Here is a 14,106-nt window from a genome sequence, read left to right on the forward strand (position 1 = left end):
CAGTTGGGAGTTCAGGCGTTCTGTGGGGATCTTGTCCCACATGAGGTAGGGTGTGGTGTGTTGATGGTGGTGTGTGGGGGGTTTGTTGAAGGAGAAGTGGACGCAGTGATGGTCAGTCCAGAGGAGTTCGGTGGTGTGGGTGTAGACTAAGTGTTGGCTTGAGGTGAAAATTGTGTTGAGCGTGTGTCCTGCTGAGTGGGTGGGTGCAGTGACCAGTTGTTTGAGTCTGAGGTTGGTGAAGTTGTCTATGAGGGAGGCAGAGTTGTGGTCTTGAAGGTTCTCCAAGTGAAAGTTGAAATCACCGAGGAGGATGTAGTCAGTGGAGGTGAGGGCGTGTCAGCGATGGTGTCGCAGAAGGCGGGGTGTGATCCTGGTGGTCTGTAGATTAGTGTGCCTCTGAGGGTGGAGTTGTTGTTAATGTGGATTAGGAAGTGCATGTGTTCTGTGTTGTCAATAGTGTCTTGGGAGCTGGTGATGACTTTGATGGTGTCCCTGTGTAGGATGCCGATCCCACCACCTGGCCTGTTGAGGCGGTCTTTGTGTTGGATTTTGTATCCCATGGGGGTGGCGATGGCTATGTCGGGTTCCGAGAAGGGGTTGGTCCAGGTTTCCGTGAGGAAGGCAATGTCAGGTGAGTGTGATGTGATGAGGTCCCAGAGTTCTATGGCATGTTTGTGAAGGGAGCAGGTGTTGAGGAGCAGGCAGTTGAGGTGGTTGTGGAGGGTGGTGTTGGTGTGGTGCATGAGGGTGTTTTTGCGGGGTGTGTTCTGGCTGTGGGGTGGTATGGCGGCTGCCATAAATGGGGAGGGGGAGGGAGTGGCAGCTGGGAGGAGGGTGGGCTGGGCGAATGGGAAGGCTGGGGGGGTGGGGCCGCAGGGGATGGCAGAGGGAAGAAAAAAGAAAAAACAGTCAGTGAGAAGGTGGGAGGGGCCGCAGGGAACAGCGGCAGGGGAAATTGTAAAAAGGAAAGAAGAACGGTGAGGAGGTGGGGGGAGGTGGGAGGGGCCGCAGGGACTCAGTAGCAGGGGAAATTCTAAGAAGGGAAGAGGGACGGTGAGGAGGTGGGGGGAGGTGGGAGGGGCCGCAGGGACGCAGGGGAAATTCTAAGAAGGAAAGACGGATGGTGAAGAAGAGGGGGGAGGCGGGAGGGGCCGCAGGGACGCAGCAGCAGGGGAAATTCTAAAAAGGAAAGACGGACGGTGAGGAGATGGGGGAGGCGGGAGGGCCCGCAGAGACGCAGCAGCCAGGGAAATTCTAAGAAGGAAAGACAGACGGTGAGGAGGTGGGGGGAGGTGGGAGGGGCCGCAGGGACACAGGGGCAGGGGAAATTCTAAAAAGGAAAGACGGACATTGAGGAGGTAGGGGGAGGTGGGAGGGGCCGCAGGGACAGAGCGGCAGGGGAAATTCTAAAGGAAAAGATGGATGGGGAAGGAGGCGGCACGGGGTGGTGGCACGAGGAGCGACCTGCATGCTGGAAGAAGGAAGAAGGATTGCTGTGCTGCTCTGTTCGACTGTTACTTTACAAGGGCCTGCTGAACTGCTGTGCTGACCTGCTGCCTGTTGTTCTCTTGCATGGGGAAGAAGAACTGGACCTGCACCTCCATCTTGCTCACCGGACCACAGAGTGACTCCAAGGGCTAGTCTGCTGGCCCCATGATCTGAGCCTAGGAGACATAACAGGCTCCCCGCAACTCCTGAACTAATCTTCAAAGAGTTCCTAACCCTGAATAGGTGCCTCTCAAGTCCTTGGCCCTGGGTGTGGCTCTAGAGCACTTTAATTCAAGCTTTTCAGGCTCTTTGTGACCGTGAATGAGCCATTTAAAACCAGAACTATGCCACTCACACAGAAAATCAGCGCAAGCCGCCACAAGTTTGTCTTTTTGCATATTGTTCACCAACATACATCTCCACTTCGAGGCTCCAACCCTCCTGTCCATGAAGCCTGGTCTCCACCTTGCGCCCAGCCAACCATGACCAGTGACACTTTACTTGCTCTCTGCAAACTTCTTCCTCGTGGACATGACTCTTGGCATACTTTTTGAGAAGCTAAAACTTCAGCATGACCAATCTGGGACTGTATTTGACCTATGCTCCATCGTAGTTGGCTTGAACCTTTGGCTTTGACCTGGTGCAGGGCGAATAGATAGCCAAAGTTGGCACTTTATAATTTTAGGTGCTAGATTGCAGTTTATTCTTTGAAAATCCATAATTCTGTTTCTACTAATTGGATTTTTTGTGTTCTGGTCTTGTTTATTTAGTACATATTGCTCTGTATTTCTAACCTGGTGTGGCTTCTTTCAAACACAGTATGAAGTGTTGCACAAATACTTTACACATTGCCTCTAAGTTAAGCTTGACTGCTCAGTGCCAAGATTCAGAGAGTGGGCACAGGTTAATTTAGGGTTTGCCTGACACTTACCCTGAATAGGATTGTGGTTGCTGCATAACTAGGGCTCATACTCCAGTCAACCAACAACCTAATTTTCAACATTAAGGCCCAGATTTAAGAGGGTCTAGCGCCTCCTTGAACCACATTAGCATCATTTTTTTTACAATAATGTGGCCCAACAAGGCTAAAATCATTGCACCATATTTATGAACTGGTGCAGTGCATACAACCCCTTGTGCCACATAATGCCTGCGCCAGGCATAACGTATGCAAAGGAAGGCATTCACCCATTAGGGGAACTACAAAAATGGCACAGTGGAATCTAAGAGATTCCACTGCGTCATTTTTTGCAGCTGCTTTTAACATCTGCACAGAGCAGGCGTTAAAAGGGGGAATACCATTGTTTGTAATGGTCCCCTTTGTACTCTGCAGGATTAGTGCCAAAATGTTGGCGCTAATCCTGCAAGTACATCAATAGCGCCAAAAATGTAGATGCCATTGCTCCTACCCTGTGCCATGGTGCACTGCATATTAAATACGGCACACACAATGTGGTGAAAGGGGGGCACTAAGGGGTTAAAAAAAAGTGGTGCTGCATTGGATGTTTCCCCCTGCGCCACCGCTGAATTTGCTGCCATGCGCCAACGCAGCAACCCTTGCACTATTGTCGCTGCATTGAGGGGGCAATTGTTTTCGTGCAGGAAAGAACACCTTCCTGCACAAAAACAATCTTAAATGGTGATTTGCTCTTTCTATGTGTGCTGCAGAATGCAGCACACATCGGGGTGCCGTTAGATTTTGGAGCTGCCTCAAGTTTCAAAAACTTGTAAATCTGGGTCAGTGTCAAAATGCAATGTGTATAGCTGTGTGTAGTGATATTTGTGCTTTGACCACTAACTCCATGTCGCACAACTTTGTACTTGGCTTAGCTGTCCACCGTCACATCAGCAATCACAAGTTTAGGACTCTATTTTGTATTCAGCTAAGCCTTAGCTTCACTGCCATATTAAAAGTGCGAGTATTTTTCCGTACAAAACATGTTATGCAACGCATTTTCTTTTCTACGTGTCTGTGTGTTCTTTTCTCACCAAAGGGCTAGGACATAACGTGGAGGCGTCAGTCAGTCAGCAAGATAAGGATATAGTAGAATGATGTTTATGGTACAGCAGAGAACGGTTTAGGTTTGGGAGAGACACCTTGGAAAACTGGCTAGCTCCAACCTGTTTCTTTCAAAACTGACATAAAATAGCCATCATTTTTTAATACTTCTTGCGGAGTGGGAGGGTTTTTTCTAGAACTCTCCTTCCTTGCTTGTTTAAGGTATATAAGAGACCCATGCCGACAGTGGGAGATTCAGAGACCTCAATCAGGATAGAGATGTTAAATACCTGATACATTTCCCATGAAGGTAGATTTCTCTCTTTCTCGTTGCAGTCGCACCAGGGTCAACGACTTGCTGACAGGAGAAGGATGAAGCACCAGATAGGCCCCACAGTGATTAATTTTTACTAATTATTTGCTTTGCATTGTGTATGAACATATATCATTATAGGTGTTTGTATCTTTTTGTGCATATAATTGCTGTTTATAGATTCAAGATTCTTCGTACATGTTCTCACTTTATTGTTGCACATTTTGAAGGCATACTTTTGGTTATACTGACCTTCCTTCACAAGCCTTTCGAGGTGATATAATAAATGCCTTCTTTAGACTAAGAAGTGCATTTCAGAGATTCTTTTTGACTCGGTCAGCAGTAAGGCAAAACACTGTGGCAAGCCCACAGCAACACCCATTGCATGCCCCTTCCACGCAAAGTGCTGCATGTGAAGGGGCCGCATTCACAAACATTGGCTTAATGCAACCTTGTAAATACGGTGCAGTGCGTAGCCCCACCAGAATGTCACTAACAGTGTGCTCCAGTGGCGCTTGGGGCTCTTATATATGCCCCTTTGTCTGCCAGGAACCAGCTTTTAACAGCTGGGTTCTCATATTTAATTCAGGACTTTCACACCCATTTTACATTCTTTAAAAACATAGAGTACCAGCATCCATCCAATTCGAGAGAAATGAGAAACAAGCATTTGCAATACAATTGGTCTTGCATTTAGTTGAGTTAGAGCTATTGGCATTCTAAATTCATAACTGGACTTTTCTTGCCACAAAGATTGGTCAACCCTGCCTCATAATTTCATCTTTTTTTGCCAAATAATTGCAGTGGCTCTGCATATAACAAAGGTACTTCCATTTACCTTCTTCCTCTATCTGCATCAAAAAATGAAATTGTTGCCATTTAGCATCCTAATTTAAATCTGCCATGCTGCTTTCACCACTCTTCCATCAGAGTTGCTGGCTGGCTAACAAAATTCCCCAAAAAAGACACAAGACAGCTACGGAGGAGTAACGAAATAAATAAACTAGAAGGATCACCCAAACATATCAAGAGTGTTCAAACAGTCATAATGTAATAAGGATGTTAAGTTGGCCTGAATTATGGTCATAATTGTAAGAAAGAGAGATTCTTAAAACATATACAATTACCTTATAAACCTGTTTCAGAAATAAACTTTTGGCCTTAGACTGTATTGCTGAATACAACCCCTAGAGGGCACCCTAACAAAATATTCAGTTTTTAAGAAATATGGCAGCAGATTTAAGAGCCCCTAGCACCTCCTTGTGCCACATTAGAGTATTTATTTTTATGCTAATGTGGCCCAATGAGGCTGTGGCAAATTTACAAAGTGACTTAATGCATGCATTGAGCCAATGTGTACCCCTTTGCATTATATTGTGGCTCTGCCAGGCATAATGTATGCAAAGGGGGCATTCCCCCGTTAGGGGGTAGTAAAAAATGAGCGCAAAGAAATCTAGGAAATTCCTTTGCATCATTTTTTTTGGCACTTTTAATGCTTGCTCAGCGCAGGCGTTAAAAGGAGGCTCACCATTGGTGACAATGGGCATCAATAGACGTTGCAGGATTAGCGTCTACATTTTTTTTGCTAATCCTGCAAAGCTCTGAACTAGTTAAAAAAAATTATGGCCCATATTTATAGGAAAATTACGGAGGCCGACACTGTGCCAAAATTGGCAGCTCCGTGCTCTATCATTTTCACAACACAGGGATGCGCCGTATTTAATTGATTACGGTACACCCCTGTGTTGTCACATGCGCTGGTGCTACATTTAGCTGCCAGAGCCAATGCAGGCATCCTTGCACCATTGTGCAAGCATGTCTGTGTTGAGAGGCATCATTGTTTATGTGCAGGAAGGTGTCCCTTCCTGCACATAAACAATCACTAATGGAGAATTGGCACTTCTGTGTGTGCTGCTGCACAGCACACATAGAAGTGCCAATGCGTCATTTTGAAATGATTGTTTATGTGCAGGAAGGGACACCTTCCCACAAATAAACAATCATTTCTGGCATTTTGCTCTTTCTACGTGTGCTGCAGAATACAGCACACATAGAAAAATAAAAAAATGACGAGAAATAAAAGTATTGCTCCTCATTGTGCCTTGCTAATGCCACCCCTGGGGTGACCTTAGATTTAGGCACTCCCTCAGGTATACCAAAACTCGTAAATCTGAGGCAGCGTCAAAATGCAATAGGTGTTGCTGTGGCAAACCCACAGCAACACTCATAGCATGTCCCTTCCACGCAAAAGGCTGCGTGTGAAGGGGTCTACTATACAAGGTCGTCTGAATGCACAAAAAGTGGCTTAACACCACCTTGTAAATACGGTGCACGGCATATCGCCAATGGAGTGTCACAAAAAGTGACTCTCCGGTGGCGCTAGGGGCTCATAAATATGCCCCTATGTTGCTAGTTCCCTAACTACCGCCATGGTGCGCCGTATCTTAGATATGGTGCAGACATGGTAGCATTAGGGGGACACTAAGGGGCACACGAAAAGTGGCTCTGCTCTGTGTGCAGCACCACTTTTTAAAAATCTGGCCTATGGTTGTGTAACCATATTGATAGCCCCAAGAGGGGATAACCCCATAAAGAAATACAGGAGAAAATAATGCAGTGTAACCTTATACTTAGCCCCTAAAGGGCCGTTTTAGGATTAGCAAGCCTACTACAATGACATTACAAACAAGGCCTTTAAAACAAAACTACTTCCAGCTATAAAACAAAAGTAATAGCCATGAGAAAGCTTAAAAGACAGTGAATGGCGGGAGAGGTTATTATTTTGGGGTCTCCAATAACTTAGTTTGGGAACCCAGAGAAGAAAAAGACAGAAAGAGAGTTTTGAAGGTGGTCCCATGTCCTAGGAACATCAAAGGATGAGCAAATGAGCAAAAATGTTTTGTAAAAGTAATGCCATGTAAAGCATTATGGGCAAGCTTTTATGCCGCAAGTATTAAAGTACATTGACTGCAATGCTCAGAACAGTCCCTAGAGGATACCAGAATAAAAATAGCATTTGTAAAAAACATGGTTATATAACCATGCAGTGAGCTCTTAAAGAGCACAACCACATGAAAAAAGAACAAGAGAAAATAATCCAGTATAACTATATATTTAGCTATTAAAGAACATAGTGCAATACGCATTTTCAAGGCTAGGAGAACTATTACAAAGATATTACAAACAAGACCCATAAAAACATAATTTTTCTCCGCTGTAGACAAAACTTCCAGCCAAGAGAACTCTTAAAAAGATAACGATTAGTGATAGGGGTTATTATTTTGCGGTCCCCACTAACATAGAGTGGGGACTCAGAGATGATGTAAACTGTAATGCTTAGAACAGCCCCTAGAGGACCCCACATTGAAAACAGCATTTGTAAGAAACATGGTCATGTAACTGTATAGTAAGCTAGCCCCTAGACTGTATAACCACACACAAATGGCAGAATGTAATGCAGTACAATGATATATTTAGCCTCATAGAGGGCACAGTACATTGCACATATTCAGGGCTAACAGGCCTATAGCAATTATATTACAAAGAAGGCCCATAAAACACAACCCACTCTCAGCTGCAAAACATGAGAAAAGTTAAACAGACACTGAATAGAGGGAGGGGCTACTACCACAGGCTGAGTTGTGAGCCCTATGAAGCATTATGGCATTAGTTTCCTGACACAAATATTTTAATATGGTGATATGACTGTAATGCTTAGACAGCTCCTAGAGAACCCCACAATGAAAATAGCATTTGTGAGAAACATGGGCCCATATTTATACTTTTTGATGCAAAACTGCGCTGATGCAGTTTTGCGTCAAAAATATTTCCGCCGGCTAACGCCATTTCTATGCGCCGTGCGGGCGTCAAATCTATAGTTTGACGCACGGCGGCACAAATCACAGGTGTGAGTCTTTTTTTTTTACTCAAACCGCTGCGTCACATCGTAAAGTAAAATTACGTTAACGCAGCGGAAATTACTGTGAGCCAGTTTACGACACCGCAAACCGGATATGTGGCGTTTTTTGTCGCAATAGCGTCAAAATTCACCGCAAACACAGCAATTTGTGCAGAGGAGAGCCAAAATGGATCCCAGATGCTTTCACAGACCCCAGGAAGATGACAACTGACCAGGAACCAGCCAGGAGGACCCACACAAGGCCCAGGTCAGGGAGAAGAAGAAAAGAAAGTGTTGCTTCAGTGCAGAGGAACAGGAAATTCTGGTGAAAGAGGTGACGGAGCACCATCACCAACTGTTTGTCACCTCAAAGTTGCCAATCAGTAGGAGAGAGGCAATAGGGCAACAAATTGTTGACGAGATCAACAGTGTGGCAGAAGTACGCAGAACAATCATTGAGTGCAAGAAACGCTGGCATGACTGCAAGCGCAGGACCAAGGAAAAGATGGCAAGGAACAGGAAGGCAGCACTGCAGACTAGAGGTGGGAGTTCAGCACCGCAGGAGGCCCTGGCCCACATGGTGGAGATGGTCACAGCCGTCATCCCTGAGGAGATCGTCACAGGGAATTCAAGGACAGGACAGCGCAGACTACCAGGAGACAACACACATGCCGGGTAAGTTACATGGGGAATTTAAATGCACTAATGTTAACTGCAACCAGGGGGGGTCGGACATACCTACTACACAATGCATGTCAGCCATGGTATTCAGGGAGTGTAATGGGTAAAGTGGCACGGCACGGGGGCATGGCCCGTACTGAGGAAACCTGGGGCACACCACTACACAACACCAACAACCTTTGCATGGGGGTATGTTGCCATGCCAAGGATGTTGCAAAGGTTAAGCCAGGCCAGGAGGGCAGGGTACAACATAAAACTGGCAGCCTGTCACACGTCAGCCAGTATACTCCCTACATTAACTTGGGCCCAATTAACAACCTCTGGCCATACCTGCAAGTGGAAGGTAACATTGACAACAGTTACAAATACCACCTCTGCTGTGTGTGCAGGTCAAGTAACTAATGGCATTAACATCCCCATGGATCAAACACACCCGAATTTGGGGGTTCAGTATGACAACATTATTAATCCCCTGAAATCAATACAAATGTTCCAATCCTGTCAAATGTGATTGCCAAAAGTTGCCACAAACATCACCCATTCTCATGAACATTAGGAGGTACACAGCACTATTGTCACACCCATGCTGCCTATGTCAGGGTCCACCCTGTGCCTGGGTCACTATAGCTCCAATTACACCATGCAACATCCCAAATGTCATACTGCTCAGACAACAGAATTCAGGGGGAGGACAGATGTAACTGTTCAAGGAAATACACCAGCACAGTCAGTGGAGAAAATAGGACACTGCTACGACTATCAGTTCAATCCAATGTACCACACATTCCCCAACATCAGCAGTACACATTGCCAATGCTGACATCCATATCGTGCAATAACAATGCTATGCATAGTATATGCTACATCTCAACTACATATAGGTGGATGTCAAAGATCAGAGACTGGGGCAGGTCCAGATTGTTACGTGTGGTGCTAGTGCCATCAGAGCACCCACAGCCAGTGAAAGGCCTCACCATGAGAATAGAAGTAGACAGAGGGTTGAGTAGGACTAGAAGATGGCAATTCACTATTTGGCCAGAACCAACACCTAGAGGATATGATGCTGACAAGTCCACTAACTGACCACAATACATGTGAGAAGCAGGTGGGGCATAGGCATGGGAGAATGCCAATCTGAAAGACAGGAACAATGAACAGGAACCAAGATCACAATGTGAAAATAATCGGAAGGCAGGCATGCCACATTACAAAGCCCACAACACTGACACACTAATTGTACCATATCTCATTGCAGAGGATGATGGATCTCCTGCGGATATGCCTGTCCAGGACTACCCTGATGACATGGATGACGAGCTGACAAACATCAGCCAGCAGACCCTCCAAGAGGTCCTTGGAACCCTTCAGACCGCACCTTCAGTCACAAGGAGGAGCACAGAACTAGCAGCCATCACAGAGGACCCACCCACAACACCAATTGTATGACCTGCCAGCTGAGGACTCTGACAACACTAGAACCAGCTTTGAGAGAATTGTAGTTGGAGTACAGCGGGAGCTGGCCAAGGAGGTGCGGGTGAGGATGCAAAATATGGCAGCCAGCCTAGAGGGGATGCGTTCATGCTTGATGTCAACTGAAGAACAGGCAGTAGCTATGCAAGGGTGATCATCTATCTTGCAGGAAGTAGAAAAAAGGTTGAAGGAAATCAGCACAGCCGTAATACAATTGACCCAACACCTACAACAGCAATCCTGTCAACGTGTGCACGAATGCCGCATTGAACCCCTCAGGGCCGACCTGGCTGCCTACCACCATGATGTGGCTGCTATTCTTAAGAGGCAGCAGATCCTCCTTGCTGCAGTACTGCCCTTAAGCCCCCACACAGGTAGCAGCTACCGGGATGTCTGACTACACATCTTCAAACACTAAGGTGTGTGTTGCCCATTCACAACCACCACCACCAAGGGCAGGGGAGACTACACACACATCAGAAGATGAAGACGTGGAACATATCACCTTCACACGTAAGAGTACCCAGTAGCACTAGTCCCTGCCACATGGCCACATATTACCAAGGTCCTGTGCTTTGTAACATGCCAGTCTTGCAACAACTGAACTCAAGCACTGTTCTGCAACCCACTGTTTATCTTGTCACCCTGACTGGTGATTGTCTCTCACTAACTCTTTGGCAAATCCTGTCCCTCTGCACTGTCTGACACTTCACCCGAGCATGTCCAATGACATGTCCTTTTGCACGTGTGTCTGATCACAATGGAAGATGTCACAATAATGGACTCACAATCATGGACAATGTACATATAGCACTACAGCACTTTTAAAATAAATAGCACTTACACAACCACTTTGTCTCTGTATAATGTGACACATCAACCGTGCGGTAGATCAGTGATGTTTGCCTCCTGTCAATGATTATTATAGATTGTCAATACAACTGCCCTGAAATAATGTGGGCTGATAACTATACACAGTGGCCTGGATTGCACCATCCTCCGCCCTTCCTGAGGGTTAAATCTGAGGGAAATAGAAACTATACAGTATAATGCTCTGTTGGACAGAATAACGCTTCCTCAGGGGATGTCTAAGCTAGAAAATACTGCCTTCAATTGTTGCTGAAAGTGAAAACATTAGTATTTGACATTTGCCCCAATTTAAACCTAACACACACCAAACTGCATGAAGGGATGTGTACGCCTTTCCATACAAATAAGTAACCATGCTGCACATTGTAACAATTGATATGTGTGAGTTATGTCCACTGCACTACAAGAGAGCATACTACCACTCACCTTATGAGGAATTGCTTGGACATCAGGCTGCAGGCAGACTTAACACAGTGTCCCCAATACCAATTCTGGTAGCATAGTATGTGACATTGAAAACATACATCACAAAATAACCACACTTTGGGATCCATAGTAACCGTGAGTGGTGGGTGCAATGAATGGCTGAATCTTAGCTAAGTAGCTTTGGGGTAGCTGCCAATGTATCTGTTCAGTTGGGATATGGTTGCAGCATGGGACACAAAAGCTAATACAAAAGAGACACTGTTCACTCATGGCAAGGCCCTGATCTACAAGCATGTGACACATACTGTAAAGGGCTGCCTATATATTTATTAAAGAGTAAAAACAGAAGTTAAAACTAGGAGAAACACCTTACCTAACCTCATCTACTCTAACTACACATTACCCACAACTGTCCCTAACTAATCTAAGCTAGACTTACTTATCACATTTAACAAAATGATCTAAACATCAACCCCCCCCCCTTATAAGACGGGACACATGGAGCACAACATATACTAACCTAAATACATACTAACCTATACTAAACAAATATATATTTTTTTGTAAATTCTTTTTTGTAATTTCTTTTTTTTAGCACCAAAACCCCTATATTGCCCATCACCCACCCACCCACACACATAATAAAAAACTGTAGAAAGATTCCTAAACCCCCACCCCCTACCCACTACTACTAACTAAACTGACAGCCTATACTAACCTAACACTAAGCCCCCTAAACCCTCTAAGTTTAAGAACCAGGAAAGAGGAGGGAGGGGGGGGAATCATGTCTGCGTTCATGCCTACAGGTTGGCCCTCCTCATGGTCTTTTTAATGGCACGCACCCGCCGGTTGACCTGTGCCACCTCCTGCTGCAGTCTGGTCATCTTTCTTAGGACACAATCCAATTTCCTTTGCATCTCTGCAAAAGCTGCAGAGTCTATGGATGCAGCAGGGGTGGTCTGGGTGCCAGCCGAAGAAGTATGGGCCCTTGTCGGGGCAATGTCTGTAGGCTGCGGGGCAGGTGGTGTTGTGACTGCTCCTGGATCTTTTGCAGTTGATGGTCCCGCAAAGGTGCCAGCTGCTGTTGGTGCTACCTGCCTGGTAGTGGTGGTGCTGGTGGCTGTGGTAGACATGGAGGGTCCCCCTTGTGCAAATGCCCTCCACACTCTGGAGGCTCTTTCATGGCAATATCTTCTTGCCATGTTGCGGTACCCAGACTCAACATCAAGAATGAGGCGGTATCGCATTGCCCGGCGTTGAAACTCCTGAACCTGGATGGGAGTCATGTTTGCATCTGTTAGAACAAATAGAAAACCAAACATTAGGTACTGCATTGTGTGAAATGGCTCAAGAAGTAAATCAGACATTACATCTAATGTATCTGTAACAGCCCATATCATCATACAGATCACTGACAGTCTCTGAGGAAGTACATGGCAAACCAGTCTACAAATGTCCTATCATCAAATAGCACATCCAAACCCTACAAGATGGGTAACAACTGGAATTAATTTGGCATCATAGTTCTGCCAATTGTCAGAAAAAAAAATGCTGCACATCCTGCACCACTGCCAGGCCAACAAATTGCTATGTACTGGATGGCAATCTAGGGCCACAAGATCTGTGAGTTGTAAATGGACTTGCCAGTATAGAAAGCATGTGCTAATCATGAGTAGGTACCCTAGGTTTGGACAGGTGATTTACTGATTTACATGTCTGTGTACCAAACTTAGATCATCAGTCCTAGGTACACTATTCCCAACCCTACGCCTGTGTCTGAGGGGGGGTGGACAATCAACTAATAATTTCTAACAACAAGGACACCCAGGAAGCTTTGTAAAGCTGTACATGGGTTTGGGCAGCACACCACAGGTAAGGAGGAACTCCAAATAGGATACACCCAAACCTTGGACAATCCCATCAACACTTATCTTTGGAAATACATACCTTTGTCCACATCAGTTACTACCATTAAGCCATGACTTACAACAAACAGATAGATGCAAGCACACCTCTGGCCATGAGCTGCATGCACACCAAGTCCATTGTACTCAAGTGTCTAATACTCGTAGCACTACATGTGGAGCTACATGCAGCTAGGAAGTTTAACATACAGTCAAACATGTCCATTAGTGAATAGGGAAGCTGAAGTCTGTGGCTAACACTTTGGCATCCCTATTCTGGGAGAATCAGGGTCTGACTGGCTGACTAATACGCTAGTATGGTCCACTGCCACTTTTTCTGTTTCAAGTTTTATCCACATGACTCATCCCTATTCACATTGCCGATAAGAATCGGCCAACTCAAACATGCTGATAAAATGATCTTCCACTCATGGAACAAAACAAATGATTGACCAGTGCATCACACCTTACTATGGGTCCAACACACAGGAGTCAATCACACATCATCAGCTAACACAACACAGAACATAAATATCAACACTTACTGGAAATGTCTCGGTCTGCAAATCGAGCCACCTCTCCAATAGTGTAGGGTGCCGGTCCACCTGTAAGGCATGGAAGGGAGAAATGTGCTCAATGTCTGTGCCCTGTACAACAATTCAAAAAACAAATACTAACAAATACTATATGTAATGTGAACTCAGAAAGTAAAGCCTCTCAGACATGATGATACTGCATCCTACATACAACTGCAAACATGTACAGATCCGGGGACTCCAGTGAGTGATACACACATATCTGCACACATGCAGTGGCCCTAACTATCATGTCATGGCAAACATGCTCCTTCATTAGTGAGCAGACAAAATCATGGAGTGTATTCCTCTCATCATGTGTTTACATGAGAGACATCCAAAGCCACTTTCCGTGAGGACTGCAATACCAGTCACCCAGACATTATGACTAAGACCAATTTTAGACACACAGGTACAATGTACAGAGGGCCAGGGACAGTTGTTACCCCTCAATTTGTATCATTTTCTTCATTTGATGTGCC

This window comes from Pleurodeles waltl, chromosome 10, assembly GCF_031143425.1.
Source record: "Pleurodeles waltl isolate 20211129_DDA chromosome 10, aPleWal1.hap1.20221129, whole genome shotgun sequence".
NCBI lineage: Eukaryota > Metazoa > Chordata > Amphibia > Caudata > Salamandridae > Pleurodeles > Pleurodeles waltl.